The following is a 26,307-nucleotide window of genomic DNA, read 5'->3' as shown; positions in this document are numbered from 1 at the left end:
AATCACCATGGATAGCCTTCTGCTCTATAAATTTGTCTAATCCCCTTTAAAGCTGTCCAAATGGTTGGCTCTTGGGGGAACAAATTCCACGGTGTAACTACGTGACGTTAACTACTTCATTTCATCTGTCCCGAATCTCCCAACATTCAGCTTCATTGGATGGCTGCATTGTGAGACAGGGAGGAAAGCTTCTCCCTCGCCGCTTTCTCCACACCGTGCAGAATGTCTGCCATGCCCCCACCCCTTCGCTCACCATTTTTCCAAACTAAAAAGCCCCAAATGTTCTACAATTCCACTCAGGGGTTGCCCTTTTGAGCTCTACAATATCCTTTTGTGAAGCAAAGGGATCAGAATTGTCCACGTTAATCCAAGTGTGATCACACCACGTATTTCTAAGGGGAGTTTTATCCTAATGATCATGGAACCAAGGACATTTTTTTCCTGCTGGGACTTAGTCTGCTGTGTCTCCATGGACTAGGACTGCTCAGACCTGAAGACCCTCTTCAAGCACAAAAGGGATTCAGGGAGTGTAGTATCAGTCCCTGCCACTGGCTGGCAATAGGAAGATTCTGGATTGGCCAGGTCTGCTCTAAGTAGGAGGAACCGGACTTCTGGCTTGCCTGGACTGCACAGGAGAACCTTCAAGGTGCTGCAGTGTAAGCCCCATGTTCCAGCAGCAAATTTCAGAGGCCCTGAGCTGGGAACCCACAGCCTGGATTGGGAATGGACAGTCCCAGCTTTGCCCTGATCCTTAAGTCAGCATCAAACAGTTTTGTTAGCTGGATGACCACATTTTAAGGTTCACACATGACTGGATCAAAATCACTATGATAAAAGAGATTAATTAATTAATTCATTCCATCTCTATCCCCAATATCCATGGTATGGATCAATGAAGCCGCTTTTTATTTTGCAAAAAAAATTACGTTCCATCATGGAACCCAAAGTGGCATGCATGTGCGGTTCCTAAGGAAGGAAGGCTGGCCAAATGTCCCTAGACGTGACCCACAGCTCACCTAACTCACCACCATACTGGACTCACCTTTGAAAATGTTGGAAGATGGAGGACCTTGGAATTGTTACAACCCAGTGCAAGTTAAAAGCATTGTGCAGAAAGGCTGCCTTGCTGCAACAGATTAATGCCACCTCCAAACACAAAGGCCAAACAAAATCTTTGACTGGCTCACTGCAAGATTTTATTTTATTTATTTATTTATTACATTTGTATACCGTCCCATAGCCGAAGCTCTCTGGGCGGTGTACAACAATTAAAAACATTAAAAATATACAAATTTAAAAACACATTTTTTAAAACCTACCCGTTCACTTCGTTCAATATCCAAGGCCCTCCTCCGGGTACCAACTCATCAGGATGCCCGGAGGATTGTTATTAGATCTAGGGCCTTTTCTGTAGTGGCCCCCGAACTGTGGAACAGCCTACCTGTGGAGATACGCCTGGCGCCTTCGGTACTTTCTTTTAGGCGCCAGGTTAAGACCTGGCTATACTCCCAGGCATTTTAATGTTCAATGTGTTTCATTTAATTTTTTTTTTTTCGTTTAACTTGTTGCTGATTTTATTGTAATTTTATTGTAATATTGTATTTTAATCTTGTTTTGTTCACCGCCCAGAGAGCTATTCACTATGGGTGGTTTAAAAATGAAATAAATAAATAAATAAATAAAAGCAATTTAAAAACATCAATAAACATACAAATGCTCAGACCTGCCCTCCTTCTCCCCCTCCTGCCTCCTCCCATCCCCCTCCTCCCTGCCCATTCCCCTGTGGTCAGTTTCACGTATCCTAAGCATGATTGCAGGAGAGTAAATCCCACTGAACTCAATATGCATGCAAATGATCAATCCATTCTCAGCAAACTTGCACAGGATCCCATTTCTTACCTCCCGGATTTAAAAGCAGAGAAATTCACTAATAGGCAAAAAACCTTGTGGTTCAAGAACGTACCTATAGCCAACAGATATCCCTATCCAACCCTAAAAAGCAGGGAAACTGGGCAGCTACAGTGAATGCACCAGGGGAGCAGGAGACCTGACCTCCCCTCTGAGACACTTGACCTACCACAGTTAAAATTGTCTAGTGCTCTACTGATGTTGCAGTACTGAGGTATTACTTTAACAGGGCGGCTGTTGGTTGCAGATTTAAAATGCAATTCCTTTCATCTCATTCTCCCTCTCCTGAGTAAAATAATTATAGGGAGGTGCCAGGGAGAAGTCTTGACAGGCCTCTCAGCCCTGAGGCCTTGAGCATGTGTTACTTCCCAAGAGGAATGGGAACAAAGGAAGCTGCCTTACACCAATTCAGACTTTGGACCATCAATCTCAATACTGTCTGCACAGACAGGCAGCAGCTCTCTAGCGTTCCAGGCAAGGGTCTTTCCCAGCCCTGCCTAGACAGCTAGGAACTGAACCTGAAACTAGGAACTAGTGTGGCAGCACTGACCCTGTGGAACTCCCCCCCCTTAAATATTAGACAGGCACCATCTCTGTTATCTTTTTGGCACCTATTGAAGACCTTCCTCTTTCAACAAGCCTTTTAAGTAGAGACCTTATCCCAATCTGCTTCTATGCATTTTAATATGCTTTTAAACCCTTTTTAGACAATATGTTTATTTATTTATTTATTTATTTATTGAACTTATTAGTCGCCCATCTGGCTGGTTATCCAGCCATTCTGGGCGACGTACAAAATAAAACATCCAAATACATTAAAACATTTAAAATCTCGAACCAGAATAATAAAACCTAACCTTTTTTATGTCTTCAAAGCTTTATAAAAAATGTTTTTAAAGTTGTTTTGTTTTAATGTATTTTAATGTCTGTTTTTATGATGTTTTAAAGTGTTTCTAGTGCTTTGGTTGCCGCCCTGGGCTCCTGCTGGGAGGAAGGGCGGGATAGAAATCAAATAATAAATAAATAAACCTGGGACCTTTTCCATGCAAAGCAGTTGCTCTAGCACTGAGATCCTTCTCCTAAAAATAAAGTAAGGCTCTAGTCCTTATGGCTGTGAATAAAGGGCTTATTTTACTAGGAAGTTGACATAAGAACTTAAGAATGGCCTGCTGGATCAGGCCAACGGTCTATCTAGTCCATCATCCTGTTCTCACAGTGGCCAACTAGATGTCTGTGGGAAACCTGTAAGCAAGGCCTGAGTGCAAGAGCAGTCTCCCTTCCTGTCGTTTCCAGCAATTGGTGTTTGGAAGCATACTGCCTCCGATGCAGAGCATAGCCATCATGGCTAGTAGCATTGATAGCCTTGCCCTCCATGAATTTCTCTAATCCTCTTTTAAATCCATCCAAGTTGGTGGCCATCACTGCCTCTTGTGGGAGTGAATTCTGTTGTTTAACCATGCACTGTGTGAAGAAGTGCTCTCTTTTGTCTGTCCTGAATTTTCCAACATTCAGCTTCACTGGATGCCCTCGAGTAGTGTTATGCTCTATCCACTTTCTCCTTCCATATATAATTTTATACACTCCTATCATGTCACCTCTTACTCATATTTTCTCTAAACTAAAAAGCCCCAATCTTGCAACCTTTCCTCATAGGGGAGTCGCTCCATCACCTTGATCGTTCTGGATGCCCTTTTGTGAACCTTTTCCAACTCTACAATATCCTTTTTGAGGTGAGACCACCAGAACTGTACACAGAATTCCAAATGTAGCTGCACCATAGATTTGTAAAATGGCATTATGATATCAGCAGTTTTATTTTCAATAACTTCCCTAATGATCCCTAGCATGGAATTTGCCTTTTTCGTAGCTGCCACACACTAGGTCAACATCTTCATTGAGGTATCTACTACAACTCCAAAGTCTCATTCCTTGTCAGTCGCTGTCAGTTCAGACTCCATGAGCATATATGTGAAATTCAGATTTTTTGCTCCAGTATGCATAACTTTACACTTATTTATATTGAATTTCATTTGCCATTTTACCTCCTGTTCACTCAGTTTGTAGAGGTCTTTTTGGAGCTGTTTGCAATCCCTTTTTGTTTAAACAACCTTGAACAATTTAAGATCATCAGCAAAGCTGGCCTCCCGATTGCTCACTGTCTTACACTGTTAGACCATTCATCTATCTAGCTCAATATCGTCGACACAGACTGGCAGTGACTCTCCAGGGTTTCAGACAGGAGTCTTTTCCAGCCCTGCCTGCAGATGCCAGTGAATGAAGCTGGGATCTTCTACATGCAAAGCAAGTGCTCACCCGTCTCCTGCATGAATTACAGTTAGGGTAACAGGGTCATAAATCCAGTGGAAACCTTGCCAGCTGCAGTCAACTGGTGTTTTTAAGCAGGTCAGTCACACCAAGGCTCAGGCAGCATCTCCAGCCTAAAAGTGTGCATATTTTTATTTATTTTATTTGTTTCATTTTTAAACCGCCCATAGCGAATAGCTCTCTGGGCGGTGTACAAAAAGATTAAAATACAGAATATCACAATAAATAAACAGCAAACAAAAAAAGATTTAAAATTATAACATTAAACGCTTAAAATGCCTGGGAGCATAGCCAGGTCTTAACCTGGCGCCGAAAAGATAGAAGCGTCGGCGCCAGGCGTACTTCTTCGGGGAGGCTGTTCCACAGTTCAGGGGCCACTACAGAAAAGGCCCTAGATCAAGTAACTGTCCTCCAGGCTTCCTGATGGGTTGGTACCCGGAGGAGGGCCTTAGATGCTGAGCGAAGTGACCGGGTCGGTTCATAGCGGGAGAGGCGTTCCACAAGATACTGCAGTCCCACGCCGTGTAAGGCTTTATAGGTCAAAACCAGCACCTTGAATCTGGCTCGGAAGCGAATGGGTAGCCAGTGCAAACGGGCCAGAACAGGTGTTATATGCGCTGACCGGCTGGTCCCCGTCAGCATTCTGGCTGCTGCGTTTTGCACTAGCTGAAGCTTCCGAACTGTCTTCAAGGGCAGCCCTACGTAGAGCGCATTACAGTAATCCAACCTAGAAGTTACCAGAGCATGAACAACTGAGGCGAGGTCATCCCTGTCCAGATAGGGGTGTAGCTGGGCTACCAACCGAAGGTGGTAGAACGCATTCCTTGCCACCGTGGCCACTTGCGCCTCCAGAGACAAGGAAGGATCGAAAAGAACCCCAAGACTACGAACCTGTTCTTTCAGGGGGAGTGTAACCCCATCCAGAACAGGGTGAACATCCACCATCTGGGCAGGGAAGGCATTCACCAACAGTGTCTCAGTCTTGTCTGGATTGAGTCTCAGTTTATTGGCTCTCATCCATTCCATTATCGCGGTCAGGCAGTGAAGTTTCTCAACCAAAGACAGAGCCTACTTGGAACATCAACATTCAAGATGTGTTGCAATGACTCTTCCCCAGCCTGGTGTTTTTCAGATGTTTTGAACAACAAAACCTCCATCAGCCTCAGTCAGCACAGCCGTATGATGCTTGGGCCGATGGGAGAGTGGGTGCCGGGTGGGGCTAATGGGAGTTATAGTCCAAAACATCTGGAGGGCACCAAGTTGGGGGAGACTGATCTACACCACTTCCTCCTATAGGTGAGGAGAGAAGGCCGACAGCAGCCCGTTCTCCTTTGGTACGTAGCCTGGAGGAGAGGTCTGGAAAAGCAGTTATGGAGTAATCCCCAGGTGACAACAAGTCCCTCAGCAGTTGTTTTAAGCATGCAATGAAAAATGAAGATCAGGACGGCAAAGTCACATGCAGCTGCATTACCTCATTTTTTCCTCCTTCCAAATGTAGGGTGAGCTTAAAATAATGGGCCTGTCTTCTTTTCCCCACTCCTGTACTCCTGAGCACACTGAATCACAAGTACCTTCTTCCTAAGAACAAATCCATTTCTTGCTGCCTCTGTACCCACAAAGGCCGGCTCCTGATGAATACCAGCCTTCGTGGCTTATTTGTCAAAACTGGTGCACCTGTGAGGGTTCCTGTGCAAGATAAATTTCAGGCAAGTGGGAGGGAGGGGAGAAGGGGACTCCAAGCAATGAATAAATCTTAAGAAGTTACACTGGGGTGTGAATTCTCCTGGAAAGAAGTGCCCTCCTGACAAGGTATGATAAATTACACTCTTTGTTGACACCTTCATTGAGTTATTTATGGCTCATTAATTGAACTGAAAAAGGAGAATCATCTTGGGCACATGGTGCTTTTCTAGTGGCTGCAGTGGATGTCATGCTAGGGAGAGGAATAAGGAAGAAGCTGGGATGGAATGATGTGGATGTTCAGGACAGAGCTGTCTATTTTTATTAGAGGGAACGGTGGACAATTCAAAAAGAATGAAAAGTAGGAGTGAGAGGAATAAAGTCCACATTTGGCATCATAATACCTTGAATTCCTCAATGGCACAACTAAAGCATGTCATTGTCTATGTTTCTACTTCTTTTTAATTTATAGTAATCTCATTTTTGCCAAGTCTTTTACTTCCCTAATAGATTTTTCTCTGCAGGTTTGTGGACCTGATTGGTTCCAGTCTGGAAACAACCCAGACCTGCTGGATTGTACTGGGGGTGGGGGTGACATCCACTGAAAGTCCATTTTGTTCATTTGAATTCTGAATCTCTGGTGTAGATCAGTTGTGGAGTACCCTCCTTACAATAAAAGCATTTGGGGCTTTTTAGTTGGGGGGTGATAGGCTGCAGGGAACTTAACCACAGTTCATAATATTATGGGTGGTTCAGAGGAGGGATGGGCAGACTTTAGGCTTCCAGGCTCTACTTGGTGTTTTGTTTTGTTTTTCCCTAGAACCGCAAGGTTCACCAAACCAGAAGCTCAGGGGGGTAGAGATACAGTCAGAATTAAAGAACAGGATGCGCAGCCCAGGAATTTGTGGTTAGTACCAGAGCCAGTGTGGTGTAGTGGTTAAGGTGTTGGACTACAACCTGGGAGACCAGGGTTCGAATCCCTGCATAGCCATGAAGCTCACTGGGTGACCTTGGGCCAGTCACTGCCTCTCAGCCTCATGAAAACCCGATTCATAGGGTCACCATAAGTTGGAATCAACCTGAAGGCAGTACATTTACATTTTTACCAGAGAACCATCTCACAAGTCCTTCCACACAAAAAACCCACTCCTGGTTTTCCTCCCCACCGTTCTTTTCCAGCTGTCTAAATGGGTTTGTGTGTGTGTGCGTGGTGTGGTGGGGTTAGTTGCTGCTGTTAGACATTTGGGAGTCAGAAGCCCTTGTGATCTGCTGCAAATCACCCAGAGATCTACTGGTAGATCCTGATCACTCTTATAACACAAACCTACACACTACACCTAGGCTTAGCCCAAAACAAAACAAAGGCTGGAGGCTGGTGTGTGTGTGTGGGGGGGGGGATGTAATTCATGTCACTCTCAGAAATGTGACATGTCACATAAATCGAAGCCAAAATGAGCCATCCATTTTTGCTGCCTGCTGAAATTGGAAGAATATTTTGGCTGCGGAAGGGGTGGGGTTTTTTTTACCAGTGGAAGCAGGAAGGGCGGGGCTGGCAAGAGATTTCTGTTTTAGTTTTGGGTGTGACATCCGTAATTTCTCTTAGTTTTTTGTTTCGTTTTAGCATTCATTGTCTGATGTTGAAACAGTTGGAGTCTCCCTGCGTTGTGAAGAGGTGAGAAGGCGTTGGTGACCTCTAAAATCAACACATTCACAATTTCTGTGTAGGGCTTGTTTTGTTTTTGTTGATGCTGTGTAAAGGCTCAGGCAACGACACTCTCACTCTTGCAAGCCCGGCCTGCTTCAGATACTTCTAGCACTTTACCGAAGTGTTGTGTTGTGTTTTCATTTTCCTGGAGAAGACAAATAACTTTGTCAGGAAATGTTGAGAGTTCTCAGGAACTGACAGCCTTTCAGAAATGCTATTTAGGGAGCTGTGAAGAATTGTACAATTGCAGCTGTTCCTTGTAACCATCCCTCCTCCTGCGCCATAATATTTAGATGTTGTAAAACTGCATACGTCATCCAGCAGTGAATCTTTATGAAATCCTTTCTCCCCCCCCCCCACGCACACACTGAGTGGTCAGTCTGCAGAATTGGCTAGTGAGTGCAAGAATGGAGGCAGGGTGGTTGTGTAGGGCTGACCTTCCTTCCTGACCACCATGAAATAATGCAAAGGCCTCCTAGCCTCAGCTGGTGGTTCTTGTCATTTCTGGGTCAACCTGAAGGCAATATAGTGTAAGTCGTGGTGCCTGCAGGCATTTTTAATGCTAATGTTTGCAATATCATTGACTTTCCGAGTTGTAGGCATCTTCTCCTGCAGCTGATTTTAAAAGTTCTTTAACATATTTATTCAGTTATATTAACCCATTCACTTGGGATGATATTCTGCTTCCCAACCCTGCTAAGTTCTTTTAGACCATAGATGATGAGCTTATTGGCCAAATTCAGCCCACCAAACCATCTCCCATGCTCCGCCGGATCCCAGACCCAACATTTAGACTCGTGGAATTCTCCTCCTCCTCCTTTTTGATGATTATATTATTGATTTTTTAAGATTTCATTTATATCCCACCCTTCTTTTAAGGACCTTAGAACGGCATACATGGTTATCCTCACAACAATCCTGTGAGGAAGGTTAGACTGAAATAGTGTGTGTGGACCAAGCCCCCACAAATTGGCTTCCTTTTATGTATTTATATAGGCTGTCTCTGCATGTAACACTAAATTGTGGGGGAGCTCATCTCCTAAGCTAGAGGTTCATTCATGTAACACTAAACTATGACTCTCCGGCCTCTTGCATGAGCTTCTTACCCCCCCCCATCTTTACCTCCAGTGTAGCCATGAGGAAGAGATGAGAAACTATTGCTCCCATTTTTAACTAACCATAGTTTGTCATTATCTCTGAAGCTGGACAAACTGTGGTTAACTTTAATTATGGTTTAGGGAAACAAGGCAACTTCAAACCATGCTTTTTGATCCTGTTTTGAAAGATGGAGAAGAACTTTCCTCCATCCACTTTCTTCATACCATGCATAATTTGTGTATGCCTCTACCATATCCCCCCGACTCACCTTCTTTCTAAACCCAACTAATGTCAGGAAGTGCTGTTGACCATGTGGCAAGCCGTATCACTGCGGCTTCTCAGTAAAGTGTCAGGAAGTATTGACCCCATGTAACTGGCAGAATCACTACAATTTCTCAGAGAAGAATCTTCTGGACTGATTCCACCCACACTGGCCTGATTCCATCCACGCCAGCCATTAGATTTTCCTAAGGGGTATAAGAGTGTTTCCTGACTCAGCAGAACTTTGCTTGAGCAACAAGGTGTACCTGAGGTCTAGCGTCAGGTCTTGTGTTTTTGGCTTCATTATCAAATCCTGAGTCCTGGTTTGCCCACTGGCTGTGATTACTGTTTAGTTCTGATGCCCAGTTCCCAGATTTTGTCTCACTCCAGCCTGCTATCCGTGGTGCAGCCCTGACAACAGTTTTGAACAACTGACAATTATTCTGGCTACTATTTGCTTCCAAATATTTGTTGTATTTTGTTATGTTTATCTGTTGGTTTTGAAATTGCATTTCTTTGTTGTGTGAATTTAATTTTCCCCACATTTCTGTAAAATGCTCCTATGTAGCCACACGCTTTGTTAGTTTGCTCAATCATTTGGTGAAAGGTGGTTAACAAATACTTTAAATATAATACTTTACATAACACTGGGGTGACCAGTGTAGCTTTTCAGTCCCAGGGACAGAGGGATTGTTGCCACTGACCACACTGGATACTCCGTCTTGGCTGCCCAACACTGGAGAAATGGAGCATGAGGAAGCAGAATGGGACATGGCACAGTGTTGAAAATCAATGTTGCTGCTACTTGTCTGTTAATATTGTTACTAATCTCCTTGGTAGGAGGGCGAAGGTTTGGCTACATTTCAAAACTTGATTGACTACAATTCCAAAAGTTAAACCTTTTTGATCCAGCAAAGATAATGCTTTTTTAAAAAGGCAACTACTATGGCAGTGGGATAATAATGGGATGCATAGAGAACATTTATGACATAACAGAACATTTTCTAGATGTATCGATATTATAGACTGAAAACTGATTCAAGTCATTTCTTATTCAGTTTTGCCGAGAGAGCGAGAGCGAGAGCGAGAGAGCGCGCACTTTGAGTAGATGTTCTTTTGTACTTGGTACAACTTTGGTAGTTGCGTGGCTGAGATGGTCAAGGTGCTGAATTCAGAACCACCCTTTCTCTCAATGAACACACCAGGTTAAATAGAAGTAGCTTTATTAAAAATATATAAGTGCACATCAAAATATAGCAGCAAGTAATCCTTTAAGACCATACACCCAAACAGGGGTTTAGGTACACACAAGAGAGTTCATACACACAACATGAAAATAACAACCTTTCTAACCTAATACTTACACATGAGGTAGATGGTTGAAGTGGCGTCCCTCCTAAGAGAGATTGGCATCACAAAGTAATGGAACCCTGCATAGGTTACCTCCCATAGGTACCAGACAGAAGGAACCTTTCAGAACCTTCCTGAGGGAAGAAAGGCTATGGGTCTCCAGCCCTATACTTAAGGAAAAGAATCCCAACGGCCCAAATTTAATTAACCAATCAGGGGCTGTCTGATGTAATCCCATTCTAGATGTTTCTCCAAATTTCCGTGCCTTCCAGGCCCCCCTCCCAAACGATGTTTCAAACTTCACAGGCTGGGATGACCTTGAGTGCCAGGCTGTTGCTAATCAGCACAGATAGCCAGGTGCTGCTGTTTAGGCTTCCCTTAACCGTCTTCAGCTGGAAACTGAAACGTAACATTTTTACCCATTCAGAGGCCTGTCTTTCTACCAGTCAAGACTCCCAGAGTGCTTTGCACAGAGCCAGGATGTTACCTATAATTTTAATAACTCATGAACATACCCAAGTTCATGACAGGAGCTTGCATCATTTTTGAGGCTCTGAAATTGACATGCTTCTTTGTCCCCAAAGCATGTTTCCTTCCAGGCCACCACCCCTACAAAGATCCTCTTTGCTTAGCTGGCCAGTGATGGAAGCAGCAAGAGGACTTGCGGAGGCCTCTCCCTCCCACGCTCCTCCTCCATCTTCCTGGTGGCGGGATTCATATGCTTCTCCTTTGAAGTAGGTTTTTTGGGTGGTGTGGGAGGCCACAGAGGGCCTTGAAGGCAAGGTCAAGGAGTCTTTGCTGGATCCAAGAATAGGAAGCCAGTGGAGAGATTTAAGGAAGAGTATCATATGATCAGAGCGTCAACCCAAGTAAATGATTTGAACTGTAGAGACTGATGTGAGACAATGGAAGATGCAGTAGTTCAGGTGAGAGATGAGGAGGACATAGACCAGAGTTTCTGCTGAGGGAATGGAGAAGGGCTGGACTTTTGCAATGTTGCAAAGGAAAAGCAACCTGACTTGGCAATGGACTGAATATGGGGGCCAAAGGAGGGAGAAAAGGTAAAGCCAAGTCTAACTGCCTGTTCAATAAGGTAGATGGTAACGGTGGCAACAAATATGAATATGGAAAGGTAAAGGATTAGGAGGAAAGTTTAGAAGCTTCAGTGTTGGGCATCTTGAGATTGAAATGATTATTGTTACTTGTTAGATTTATACCCCACCCTTCAACCCAAAGGTTCCCAGGGCAGTAAATAACAATCCATCAAAGTACAAACACTTGACAAATCACAAAACAATGTATGGTATAAAAATCATGATGAAGCATCTCAGCATAAATATCCAAGAGAGAGGCGGACAGTTCAGGTGTCACCTGTATTATTGGTGGTAGTAAAAGCCATGGGGTCACCCAGGGACAGCATTTAGAGAAAGTGAGCAGAGGGTCAAGAACAGACCCCAACAGAGAGAGAGAGAAAGAAGATGACAGAATCTCAGAGACCTAGGGCGTAATGGGAAACCTGTGGCCCTCTAGATGTTGTTGGACTCAACGCCTGTCGTCCTCAGTCAGCCATGGCCCATGATCACGGATGATGGGAGTTGGAGTTCAAGAGCATCAAGAGGGTCACAAGTTTCCCACCCCTGGCATAAAGGGAACCAAAGCAGGAGAGAGTGATCAGCTATATCAAACACAGTGGAAAGAGGCCTTCAGATTTTGCAGTGACAAGGTCATCAGTGATTTTTGTGATGGCAGTTTCAGCGGCGTGCAGCGAGTCAAGAGCAGAGAAGCAAGCAAGATCAGGAGGAAAAGCCAGTGAATGCTGCCACTGCCTAGGTAGAGTCCAGCCTGAAGAGGACTGAAGAGGAATCCTTCATAATACCTTCCTGGTCAAGAGGAACCACTGGCCACTCTGGAGCCCAGGAATCCTTCACCACCCCAGATTTCTAGTCCCAATTAATCACTACACGGGGGGGTGTCTTAATCTAGCCTCATTGGCTCCTGACAGTGAGATGGAACCAAAATTTTTAGACCTTCACCTCAGGCTCACTTAAACATTTGACCCTTTGGGTTGTAGAGCCTAAAGAGACTGGCAACCATATCCCAAAGGGATTCCAAACAGGATGTCTTCATTTTTGTGCACACTGTGTGTTTTTAAAAGCCGGCTAGAACCTAACCATCACCACCTATTACATGATTGCCTCACTTATTGATCTGTTTTAAAATCCCTGTTCCTTGCTTGGCAATGCAGTTAGAAAACTGAGCAAAAACATACCTGATGATTGATTTACTGTAGCAGTCCCAGGAGCATCTCCCCAATGTTCTAAATACTTCAAAACACTCTGCTAAGAATGCGATAAGGTGCGTTACAATGAGTGAGAGTGTAGTAATCACCTGGGGCATGTGCCTGGTCCAGTGGCTTTTGATTTGAACCAGAGGGTCAGAGTTTAAATTATACATTGGCAATTTGCTTAAAAGCCCAGCCAGTCTTCAGAACGGTTGTCTTAACAACATTCCTCTACTTCTTCCTTGCTTGAACAAAAGTGGATAAAACCTCCAGATGAATGCAACTGAACCGTGTGGTCATTATTGAGCCTATTCAGTGGCAGTGAAGATGGTAAAGAAGACATAATTTGCAGCTTCCATTGTCTCCTCTTTATGCAGAGCAAGCCCAGGTGGTGTGGGGCCTTTTACAATCTGGCCCAAAGGAGATACAGCCGAAGTAGAGTTCTGTGACTTGTTTGCAAAACAGTTGGAGGATAAAATTGCTTGCATTCATCAGGACCATTCCCCTGTTAGTAGGTAAATTTCAAGAGGTATCCAGAGCACTGCCTAGTCCTGTTGTGTTGGGTGAGTTTCATTTAGTAAGGCTCAAGGATGTGGACAAGGTGCTTAGTTCATTTCTGGCAACCACTTATGCTCTCTCATGGCTGATAAAAACTAGCAAGAAAGAGACAGCCAGCTTACGCAGAGAGGTTTTTAATGTTGCCGTGCGAGAGGGGTGATCCATGCCTACCTAAAGGAGATGGTAGTAAGAAGAAACCCTCCTTGGATTCAGAAAACCTAAATTGTCAGCTGTTCACTAACATTCCATTTTTGGGCAAGGTTGTTAAGTGTGTAGAGTGTAGAAATGATTTTTTAGATCAGCCTTTCATAATCTTTGGGTCCCTAGATGTTGCTTATATACAACTCCCATCAGCCCCAGCCAGCATGGCCAATGGTCAGGAATAATGGGAACTGGGGTCCAGCAACATCTGGGGATACAAATGTTGGGGAAAGGTGTTCTAGACCCATTTCATGGGGTTTAGGACCAGTTTTGGCACTGACTTGCCTTGGTTGCCCTGTATGATCATCTTGGTCAGGAGAGAGATGGGGAGTGTGTCCCTGTTAATCGTCCTTGATCTCTCAGTGTCTTTCACTACCATTGACCATGGTATTCTTCTGGAGCAGCTATCCAAGCTGAGAGTGAATGGCAGTGCTTTGCGGTGATTCCAATCTTATCTGAGTGGCCATCTTCACAGGGTGTCACTTGAGGAGTTTTACCCCTGTGGAGCCTTCAGTGTGTGGTGCCACAGGGTTGAATTTTATCCCTCTTGCTGTTTAACATCTGCATGAAACAGCTGAGTTTTGGAGTGCATTGACAACAATGTGCTCATGATGCATAGCTCTGTTTCTCCCTTACATCCATAGGTGTGGCAATGGATATGCTAGATCAATGCCTTGCCTCAGTAATGGACTGGATGTGAGCCCATAAATTGAACCTCAATCCAGAAAAAACTGAGGTGTTGTTACTGGGTGGTTCCCTAGACTGGATGGATGGGGCATGGCCTACTCTGGATGGGGTTTCACTCATAAGAACACAAGAAGAACTTGCTGCACTCGGCCCATGGCCATCTAGTCCAGCATCTTGTTCTCACAGTAGCCAACCAGATGTGAGGCCCGCAAGCAGGACCTGAGCGCACAAGCACTCTCCTTTCCTGCGATTTCCAGCAACTGGTATTTGGAAGCCTACGGTACTTCCTTCAACTATGGAGACAGAGCACAGCCATCATGGCAAGTAGCCACTGATAGCCTTATCCCCCATGAATTTGTCTAATCCTCTTCTAAAGCCATCCAGGTTGGTGGCCATCACTGCCTCTTGTGGGAGTGAGTTCCATAGTCTATGCTCTATGTGAAGAAGCCCTTTCTTTTGTCTGTCCTGAATCTTCCAGCATTCAGCTTCATCGGATGTCACTTTCTAGCTATGAGAGAGGGAGAAAAACTTTTCTCTATCCACTTGCTCTGTGCCATGCATGATCTTATACATTTCTATCATGTCACTTCTGACTCATCTTTTCTCTAAACTAAATAGCCCCAAGTGTTGCCTTTCCTCAGAGGAGAGTCACTCCATCCCCTTGGCTCCCTCTGAAAAAGTGAGGGGCCTGGAATGGTGGGTGGCCACACTGAAGAATATAAGAGAAAATGAAGAGTTCTTAGATAGAATGCTGGAACAACAGCAGCAAAGAGAAGTACAGGAGGTGGAAGAACAACAGCATGTTGAAGCGGAAGAGGAGACTGTTGTGGAGAGCAAGAACAAAGTGGAGGGAATTCTGTGGAAAAGGGTGAAAGGAGCAGAAGAGTGAGAAGACACCCTTTACGGGTGGAACTATGGAACCACTTCCAGGTACTTGATTATAAAACTAGAGGACAGCCTGCAGAGGAAGAATTACAGGAGACTCTGGGCTCATCCACACGGTGATTTAGTGTGTGTCTGGTATTACTTTGTAATTTGCATGGTTCACATGACGTTGCAGGCAAGCAGAAGCTATAATGCAGTTTTCCCCTTTATTAACCCAATCCAATTATAATGCGAAAAGAAAGGAAAAACTGTCTCAGCTTTGCTGTGCTCCTCTGTGTAGGTGCTTTGCTTCAATTCTTTTTAGTGGGTGGGCTCTCTTATGCCCCAACACCCGCTCCCTCTCTCTCTGCCACCCGCAAAAGCTGCTGCAGCTGCTGCCCACTTTGCCTTTCTAATCAGTTTCATGTCAATTGCACCCCACCACTGTGCGCTGGCATGCAATTGACAAGAAACAATGAAACTGACAAAAAACCCTTCTCCTTTAGCAATATTGATACTCCAGAGGGAGTAAACATGTAATATTGGAGGTGGGGCCACAAGGAAACAGTGATACTAAACCTTTCCAGAGGAATGCCTACTTGTGTGAAAGGAAAACAGCGGATTGGAAGCTACCATTGAGCAAGTGGTGTGGACCTTGAAAAGCTATTGTGATGGTAAAAGCAGCTTCTTTAGTAGAAAGTTAGACTCCTGTGTGGATAAGCCCTCCATGTGACAATGAGTGAAAGGCTGAAAGACAACCAAAAGCAATGAAACCATGTCCTATGACAAGAAGACAAGAGGAGTAGTAGGAGTGGGAGACTCTCTACTGTGTGGGATTGAAACCCAAGTATGCAGAGAAGACCCATGGACTCGCTTCAAAGTCTGATGTGATTTCTTCGTAGCTCTGCTTGGCAGTATCATTTGTTCCCACATGGATGAGAAGAAAGGGATATCTGTCAGTGGGTTTTATGAGCGCTGGCAACCCTTTTGTCACATCTCTAATCTGTACTCTACAGAGACAGCATAATCACGTCAGACTTTGAAGCTCTGGGAAGGAAACTCAAAGACTTTGAGGTGCAGACAGTTCTCCCGTCCATCCTTCCAGTGTTAGAATAGGAGTAGAAAGGGAATGAAAAATACTCCAGGTGAATGACTGGCTATGAAGGTGGTGCTATTGTGAGAGATTTGGATTCTGGGACCACGGGCTATGCTTTCTGGAAGATGGATTGCTGGCAAGTGATGGGTTGCACCTCGCAAGGACTGTGAAGACTGTGTTGGGCCACAGCATGGAGAAATTCATCTGGAGGGCTTTAAACTGAATCCTAAGGGGCAGGGATACATAAACTTGGTGGTAACGACTAACAAAGGCTTGTGTACAGTAAGAGGAACTGAGGGAATGGTTCTAATGGGGCCCAGTAATAGTCTTAATAAAAATGTAGGAAGGAAGCCAGGTCACGTGGTCTTGAATGGCTGTATACTAGTGCCCAGAGTATGGGAAACAAACAGGACAAACTTGAACTCTTAATACCGGAGGGTAAATACAACTTGATAGGTATAACTGTCACTTGGTGGGATGACTCCCATGACTGGAATACAGCAACTGAAGGATATAACTTGTTCAAAAACAACAAAAGGAATAGAAAAGGAGGCAGAGGTGTGCTATATGTTAACAATATATGTCCCTGCACAGAAATACAGGAGGACGAGCTTGGTAGCCTCACCAAGAGTATCTGGATTAAACTAAATGGGGCAAGGAATAAAGGAACATGGCAATTGGAGTCTACTACTGACCACCCAATCAAGGAGAAGACGAAGAGGAAACTTTAGCAAAGGAAACTGCCAAGTGTTTCAAGGAGGCATGATGTAGTAGTAATGGGGGACTTCAATGACCCCGATATCTGTTGGGAGACAAATTCTGCCAACCCCGCTCCAAGAAATTTCTGACTTGTGCTGCTGATATCTTTCTCCTACAGAAAGTGGAGGAAGCAACCAGAGGATCTGCTATCCTTCACTTGATTCTAATAAACAGAGATGACTTAGTGGATGAAGTGGCAGTTACGGGAGCTCTGGGGGAAAGTGACTATGTTATACTTGAGTTCTTGATTTTCAAGGAAGCAAAAGCTGAGAGTAGCCATACACGTACCCTGGACTTCAGTAAAGCCAATTTTAATAAACTCAGAACAATGTTAAGTAACTTTCCATGGCAAGCAACCCTAATGAGAAAAGGAGTCCAAAATGGGTTGGAGTTTCTAAAAAAGGAAATTCTAAAGGTACAATTGCAATCAATTCCAACAAGGAAAAAAGGGGAAAGACAGCAGAAGAAGCTAATGTGGCTTAAGCTAAAAAGCTTAGAGATGACCTGAAAAATAAAAAAAAAGGACACATTCAGGAAGTGCAAGGAACGCTAGGCTGAGAATGAGCTGAGGTTAGCGAGAGATGCCAAAAGCAATAAAAAAGCTTTCTTCAGGTACATCCATAGTAAAAGACAGAAGAGAGAAATGGTGGTACAGCATGGCAAAATAATAACAGATGACAAAGAAAAGGCAGAAGTGGTCAATTCCTACTTTGGCTCGGTCTTCTCCAAGAAGAGGGTCTATGGCCCTCCTGGCAAACGTGAAGTTGAAGGGGCAGGATTGCAGCTTGAGATTGATAGACAAATGGTCAAGGAATATCTAATCACTTTGCACAAGTTCAAATCTCCAGGACTGGCTGAAGAACTCTCAGAACCACTGTCTACTATCTTTGCAAAATTGTGGAGGATGGATGAAGTGCCAGATGACTGGAGGAGGGCTAATGTTGTCGTCAAAAAGGGTGAAAAAGAGGAACCAGGGAACTACAGACCAGTCAGCCTGACATCAATGCCTGACAAACTTGTGGAGCAAATTATTTATTTATTTATTTATAAATATTAGACAGGCACAATCTCTGTTATCTTTTCAGCGCCTACTGAAGACCTTCCTCTTTCAGCAAGCCTTTTAATTAGAGACCTTATCCCAGTCTGTGTCTGTGTTGAAATTGCTTTTAAGATGTTTTTTAAGCTTTTTTAAAAAAAACATGTTTTTTAAAGATGTTTTGTTGTAATATATCTTCAAAGCCTGTTTTTATGATGTTTAGAGTGTTTTAAATGCTTTTGTTTCCTGCCCTGGGAGGAAGCATGGGATATAAATAAATATATAAATAATAAACAATATATATTGACTTCAGCAAAGCTTTTGACAAAGTGCCCCATGATATTCTGATTAGCAAGCTAACTAAATGTGGGCTGGATGGAAAAACTACCAGGTGGATCCACAGTTGGCTACAGAATTGTATTCAAAGAGTGCTTATCAATGGTTCCTTCTAGGGGGAGGTAATGAGCAGGGTACCGCAGGGCTCGGCCCTGGGCCCAGTGCTCTTCAACATTTTTATTACTGACTTGGATGAGGAGGTGCAGGGAATGCTTCTCAAATTTGCAGATGATACAAAATTGGGAGGGAAAGCTAATACTCTGGAGGACAGAAACAAAATTCAAAGGGATCTTGACAGGCTGGAGCATTGGGCTGAAAACAACAGAATAAAATTTAACGGGGACAAGTGTTCTACTCCTAGGAAAAAGAAACCAAATGCACGGTTATAAGATGGGGGATACTTGGCTCAGCAACACTACATGCAAGAAGGATCTTGGGATTGTTGCTGATCACAAGCTAAATATCAGCCAACAGTGCAATGTGGCTGCAAAAATGGCAAATGCTATTTTAGGCTGCATTAAGAGAAGTATAGTTTCCAGATCATATCAAGTACTAATTCCCCTCTATTCAGCACTGGTTAGGCCTCATGTTGAGTACTGCATCCAGTTCTGGACACCACACAGACAAACAGATGCAGACAAACTGGAACAGGTTCAGAGGAGGGCAACAAGAGACTGTCAGGAGACTTGAAACAAAGTCATATTTATTTATTTATTTTTATACCTCTATGTCATTAAAAACATCAATGCAGCTTGAGGAGAGACTGAAAGAACTGGGTACGTTTAGCCTTGAGAAGAGAAGACTGAGGGGAAGTATTCTTCAAGGTACTCTTCAAGTACTTAAAAGGTTGCCACACAGAGGAGGGCCAGGATCTCTTCTCGATCGTCCCAGAGTGCAGGACATAGAATAATGGGCTCAAGTTGCAGGAAGCCAGATTTCGACTGAACATCAGGCAAAAAGTCCTAAGTGTTAGAGCGGTACGACAATGGAACCAATGACCTAGAGAGGTAGTGGGCTCTCTGACACTGGAGGCCTTCAAGAGGCAGCTGGACAGCCACCTGTTGAGTATGCTTTACTTTGGATTCCTGCATTGAACAGGGGGTTGGACTTGATGGCCTTGTAGGCCCCTTCCAATTCTACGATTCTGTGATTCTGAAGGAGCAGGTGCATAGCTTGGAGATACTACTGGATCCATTGCTTGAGGCTCATCTGGGTTCTGTAGTACAAAGTGCCTTCCATCACCTTCAGCTGGTGGTGTAGCTGTGCCCCTATCTGGACAAGGACAGCCCAACTTCTGTTGTCTGTGACCTGATAATCTCTAGGTTAGATTACTGCAATAAGTTAAATGTGTGGCTGCCACTGAAGACAGTTGGAAAATTGCAGCTGGTGCAGAATTCAGCAGCCAGGTTATTGACCAGGGACATTTTGTCTGAACACATAACACCAATCCTGGCATGACTGTATTGGGTACCAGTTAATTTTCCAGGCCCAGTTTAAGGTGCTGGTTTGACCTATACACCTGTATGTGGCTCAGGACCCTAATACCTGAAGGACCACCTCTCCCCACATGAACAGAGGGTGGTACAGAGGGTGGATACATGAGAAATGCCCTTCCCAGTGGTGGCTCCCCATTTATGGAATGTTCTCCCCAGGGACCTGGCACCATCACTATCTGCTTTAAGGCACCAGGCAAAAACATTCTTATTCACCCAGCTTTTAGACCTTAATTTTCTGCTTATCTTTAGTGGGGTGAGATTGGGTTGGATGTGTTCATATATATTTTTAGGTTGTTTTATTCCTATTTTTACACTTTTTTTTTGGTATTTCTTTTTGTAAGTTACATTGAGTTCACTCTTCTGAAAAAAAAGCAAGATGATGAGGATGAGGATGGTAGTAGCAGCTATCTTGGGGGCAGCAATGTCAGTAATACCTTGCTTGCTGCTACATTGCAGAAACTGGCTGATTCGCTAAAGCTCTGCTGAGATTCCAGCTTTATATACTGTTCAGAGTTGCTCCCTTCTAGGATGCCATTGGTTATTTCTGTGCATATCCACGAGACATTCTCCCACTCGGATCTCTATAGGGTGCTGGGGGTCTCAGACAGAGCATCAGGGCTCCTTCATCTTAGTCACTGTGGCAGCTTGTGTAGAGCACTAGGTGTGCGTGAAGGGGTTTTTAACTGGGTCTCCCAGAGGTCAGGTTTGGGCACCTCACCTCCTGATCTGTTAATGCTGTGTTTCTGCTGCAGTAGCCCAGGCAATTGGGCTGTGAGCTTTGAGGGTGCTATCTAGGCTGCAGTCTCAGCCTTCCTGAGCATTCTGCCAACTGACCCCCAAAGGCCAATCTAGTGTGGCAGGCTCTGTAAAGCTCAGGCCTCAGAACTTGCTTTTCATTTAGAGCTGCTTTTCTGTTTTGTGAGGACATTGCCTAAGCTCCGGTCCCCCGATTGCTGCTCTGGAACATTAGGCCTGCCTGGTTGGGACTACTCTGGGCTCCAGCCGGGAGGAAGGGTGGGATATAAATCAAATAATAAATAAATAAAATAAATATTCAGGCTCTTCTGAGGTTTGTTTGTTGCCTTGGGATGACTTTTGCCTGTGTAGGACCATGCTTTTCCAGAACGTGACTGCTTGTATCCTCACCACTTGAGGAGGCGTGACAGTCTTGCATTTATTTTATTCATTCAGTTCCATTTATGAATCATTTCCTGTGAAACATCTCAAAGCGATTTAACAATTAAAAAAGCTGTAACAATAAATTATATATAAAACACTGTTGTATATAAAAACAGTTATAACAATTTCATATGTAAAAACAATTCCAGATCCAGTAGATACCAACTAGGATAATAATCTCCACTGAAAAGGCTTTTTGTAAAGGGAGGTCTTCAATAAGTGCTGAAAAGGCAATAGAGGTGGTGCCTGTCTGATATGCTATGAGAGGGAGTGCCAAAAGTTAGGTGCTACCACACTAAAGGCCCATACAGAAATGATCTCTTGATGAGATGGCATTTGCAGGAGGCCCTCTCTGACACAGACCAGTGATTACTTAGGTGTATAATGGGGAAAGCTTGATGGGAACTTCTGGCTTGATCTTAGCTGCTTTCCCTTGCATTTCTGTAGCTCCCAGCCCAGCAAGAATCAGCTGACTCAAGGAGACAATGAGGTTCCCTCTGGCCCTATATAGAAGCTTGCTGTGACTTGACTCATAAGGCTATGCAGGAATGGGGAACCTGTGGCCCTCCTGATGTTGACTGAACATTTGTCCCATCCCAACACGGGCAATGGCCAAGGAAGTGGGAGTTGTTACACAGCAACTTCTAGAGGGTGACAGATTCCCCATCTCTAATGTAAGCAACTTGCTACAGCAGTGCAGAATGAGCGGCATTCAGCTGTCCACCAGTGGCAGCTGGTTGCTCTATGTCAGTGGGGCAGTGGAATCTACTCTGGGTTTTAGTCCAAACTTTCAAGGAGCTTTAATCAATTAAAGATTTGATCAATTAAAGATTTAATCAATTAAAAAAACTCATATGATTAAGCAATTAAGGATTTTCTCTCTCTCAGTTGGGAAACAGTTCTAGTAAAAATGAATCCTCGTCAGGAACTACTGTTTGTGTTTGAGCTTTAGGAAAACTTTGCTTTGTTAAGGCACTGGAACTGTTCCAGTCCAAATGTTAAGATGTGGTTAAGATATCACTCCACCTAAGACATGCAGAGAGGAATCAGATACAAGCTGACCAAGAATGTGATTATGAGCTGTCAGATATGCTTTCCTTTTGATTCCTGCATTGATCAATGGCCTTACAGGGCCCTTCCAATTCTACTATTCTATGATCCTATGATCTAAATGCAAATAAAGCTTTGTCCCCATTAGCCTCCTGTGTCGGATGCTCTGTTTGGAGGCACACAAAACTGAGTGTCTGGGTTAAGATAGCTTGTGAGACCTGGAAGCACTTCAGTACACACAGTCAGTTACTTATAATATTGGCCTCTTGGATGCCGAAGACGTCTCTGGGTAGTATTTGTGTAATCAGTAGTGATCCCAGCAAATCAACTTCAACCTAATTAAATAATTTCTGCCTGAACATTTCTTACGAAGACTGATTTACAGGTTGAGGCAAGTGTGATGGTCCTTTTCACTAACATATGCATTTTTGGGGTGAAGTGCATTGCAAAATATAGAGAAGCACAGATTTCAAAGAACTACATTGCAGTTCCCATATTGTTTGGGGAAGTCTGAAGTTCAGTTTGCCATTTCCACTTCAATTTACATTGTTTTAATTTTTTAAAAAGTCCTCATGAAGACTTGCATTTTAGTGTGAATTTCTCCTAATATACACATTTTTGCAATCAATTTTCCCTAACATTATCCATTTTTGTATACATTTATTATTATTTATTTTATTATTTAGTTGCATTTCTAAACCGCCCTATAGCTAGCAGCTCCCAGGGCGGTGTACAACATGATAAAACCACAATATTTAAAATACAGCAAGTGTGTATTGCGCAGACAATATAAACATTATATAAACATTATACCTACACTTTCTCCTCATATACACATTTTATACACTTTTTTGGTTAGAGAATGGCATTGCAAAATTCAGAGAAGTACAACTTTTGAAGGGCAGCTGTGTTGTGGTTCACATATATTATTTCAGGTTAGTTAGATTTGCTTTAAAATGCAAACAGAAGCAAATTTCTTCCCCATGCCTGTGTTCAGTCAGAAGCCTCTGTGCTTGCTCTTTCCTACTCTAGCCCACCATGCTCCCACTCCCCGCTCTTTGCCCTGGTTCATATTCAGCACCCAGAGAACTTCGGGTAGAGACACACTCACTGTTCTGTCGGTTCCAGGGCGTCTCCACCTCTCTCTTCTGAAATCAAGGGCACGCGACCCTAGTTAAAACCCACCACTTTTTGCTGTAAAACCTGGAGAGATCAGCTCGAATGTGTGTTTTTTAATCACCTTCAAACAGATTTCACAACCGATTGGCAGATCAACCTGTTTTTGAGCACAGAGTAAAAAAACCACCCCTTTCTTAGCTGATTATCAGAAAGCCTGTGTTTTCAGCTCTCCAGTCTCCAAGACTATGCAATTACAGTGTGCAAAAGCAATAAGCACCCCAATAAATCAGGGGTATGAGGCATGAATTATAGGACAGAGGCCATGCACATGCCTTTACATCTAGATTCTTGTGGAGGTATGTGGCACTACACATGTTTCCCTTTAAATGTGAACTGAACTGAATTTCTCCCCCATCTCTATACAAATTTAATAAATAAATAACACGATGGAAGTTGCATCTGAATAGCTAGTGGCATTTTTGCTTCATTCATTCATTTACAAATAAATGAATGAATAAAGTTGTAGGCACTTTAGTTCTGCCAATGACCGTTCAAACACGACTTTGACCCATTTCTCCTTATTTCTGAGAATGGCAGTCTTATCTTCAGGAATCCCCTTACTGTCTGCTCAGGACAGGTTTTGTGAGGTATGAGCAGGCCTGGCTGTTAGCGTTATAGATTGCTCTCCAGTGAGATCTTCACCTTCCAATATCATATATCTCTAGAGAGATCTTTTGTTGCAGTGATTTGCAATGTTGGGTACGTAGTGACTTAAAGTGGGAAAAGGAAGGAATCTTGTTTAGTGAATTAGATGACAGCTGCTTGGAAGAAACTAGTCTGCCATCATGTATGTATCTGATTCAAGGGGGAAAGGGGCATGGTGAATGTGCATCTGATACCATGTTGCACATCTACTGGCAGCTTTGTTTCTCTCTCTCTGTCCAGAATTAGACATGTGTTGATTTTTCTCTTATCCGCTTTTTTCACTGTCCAACTTTCACATCCATACATAGAGATCAGAAATACCATGGTCTGAATGATCCTGACTTTAGTGTTGAGTGATACATCTTCACATTTGAGGACCTTTTCTAGTTCTCTCACAGCTGCCCTCCTTAGTCCTAGCCTTCTTCTGATTTCTTGACTATTGTCTCCATTTTGGTTAATGATTGTGCCAGGGTATTGATAATCCTTGACAAGTTCAGTCTCTTCATTGTCAGTTGTAAAGTTGCATAAATCTTCTGTTGTCATTACTTTAGTCTTTTTGACGTTCAGCTGTAGTCCTGCAAAATCTTGTGCTTTGACGCTTGAACAATAAAAGGCGCAGACACTAGCAAAGGGCCCTTTAAAAGAAATGAAACTCTTCACCCATTTGCATCTGTATTTATGCCACGTTCCTAAAATATTTATCAGCTCCCTACCCTGATATGTTCTGGAGAACACTTTATAATTCAAAGGGGGATTTTTATATTCATTTATAAAGGCGAAGAGTAGAGGCTAATAATCCTATCTCTCTCCTGGCCTGTCAGATTCTGACAAGGGTTGTTCCATCTGAGTGATAATTTGTATGTTTCGTTTCTACAATCGGGTAGACAGTACGGTGGAGGCAGGAGAAAGCAGAATGCATGAATAAATAAGACTAACCAGGATGATCTACCCTACTGAGTTTGAACAGATTTGCAAAAAGCTTTGACAAGTGCTGACTGAAATCCTTTCTTTTGCTGACAGGAGAGTGCAGAAAGAAAGAAGCATTCTTGATAAACTAATAATGCAGAGAGCACAAACCCACCACTCTCTCGCCATCCTGCTTAGGGCATCACTGTAACTTCATGCCTGATCTGTGGCAAGGGCTCAAGGCAGACCGCAGTATTGGACACCAGAAGAAGAAATGTCCTGTATTCAGGGTGTGAGAAACCCCTGCATTTCTCTCTAAACCAAACAGTGCCATCTGGAGTGTCTGAGTCTTTGAGTCCCTGTGGAGAACTCCTGAACAGACAGATATCCTGTTGCTGTAGTAGTTGTTTAAAAAATCTCCAATCCACTTTTCCAATTTAATCCTGTTTTTTACAATATCCCAACTAGTTTGCACTGGCTGATTCTTTTGTATTGGAAATTCAGGACCATTAAGAAGATGGAACCAGCCTCTAAGTAAATTTCTGATTGATTAGAATGCAGAGATGGGACTTTTTTCCATCATTGAGTTACACTACACTCTAAGCCTAGCTTCTACAGGCCTCAAATTCTCATTAATATGTGAGGAATCCTTTTAGTGGCCTTAGCTTCTTGGAACCATCTATATTGGGTGCTCAGAGTTGCTCTTTTAGGACTTGCACACCTTCTCTGGACCTCTTTTCTGCAAGGGACTCTGTGCATGCTCTGTAACCCAAGTCTCCACTGAAGTGGTAACATGTAACCGCAATGTTAGATTAATCTTTTGATTTTTAATTTGAAACTTGGTGTGCATGATTTGTGGCCTTCCATTCATCTTCCTCCCTTTCCCCAAATAAAATTTCTTTATATTATTTGGCATCTGACTTTCTTTGTTTAGAAGGATATTTTTCTGAAATCTCTTGCTAAAATCTTCACCATGTGCTTGGACTGCAGAGTTAACTTGTTCTTTTCTAGGGGTATTTCACCAGGTTGGTTAGGTCTATGTCCTCTGGACTTTGGGGGAATAGCTCCTGATTGTTTAATATTGGTAGAACTGGGTGGGCCTAAGGAACGGGTTCCTTTCTTAAAATCCCCCTTCCCACAAAAGCCAGACAGCTGAGGGTGTGTCAGGATATTCAGCCGACTCGTGGCAACCTATCATAGGACTTTTCTGGGAAATCCTTACTAAAACAGAGGATCCACCAGTAGGGAAAGACATTCCCCTTCCCCATCAAAAAGGGGCTACATATGTTCAATATAGTGTACACTCCAACATTTCCTTGTCCCTCTGTGTTGCACATTGTTGGAAGCTCTGCTCCATCTTCTGTATGTCGTCGTGTTTCCTGCCAGGATACATGGGAGTTCTGTTTTCCTCTGCCCTCCAATTCAGCCAATATGGCTGGAAGACATAGAAAACCACAGTTCCCATGAACCCTGGCAGGAAATTATGCTGAGGCAACGTGTGATAAGGAATCTGAAACTTAGTGCCAGATCGAGCTCCCTGGTTATCAGTTGCTTAACAGAGTCTTGCACACAAGCACTTACACACATGATTCAGGATCAAACCCTGTCCTGAAGACTCAGGATGAATTACAGAAATCTGACATTGCCTGAATGCATGTGGATATAGTAGGCGGAAATAGATACTTAGCCTCTGCTGTGTAAAAAGTG

General features: G+C 43.5%; 1 long non-coding RNA gene across 1 annotated transcript; it reads left to right on the top strand.

Moving 5' to 3' along the window:
* Positions 1–5,942: 5,942 nt before the first annotated feature.
* On the top strand, positions 5,943–25,482 carry LOC133369671 (uncharacterized). The gene is made up of 4 exons (XR_009758945.1): positions 5,943–6,042; positions 6,734–6,820; positions 7,535–7,585; positions 24,715–25,482. It is a non-coding gene; the product is annotated as an uncharacterized LOC133369671 (long non-coding RNA).
* Positions 25,483–26,307: the final 825 nt, after the last annotated feature.

Source organism: Rhineura floridana, chromosome 14 (genome assembly GCF_030035675.1).
Source record: "Rhineura floridana isolate rRhiFlo1 chromosome 14, rRhiFlo1.hap2, whole genome shotgun sequence".
Lineage (NCBI taxonomy): Eukaryota > Metazoa > Chordata > Lepidosauria > Squamata > Rhineuridae > Rhineura > Rhineura floridana.
Note: the sequence above shows the minus strand (reverse complement) of the source record. Positions and strands in the feature narration are given on the sequence as shown.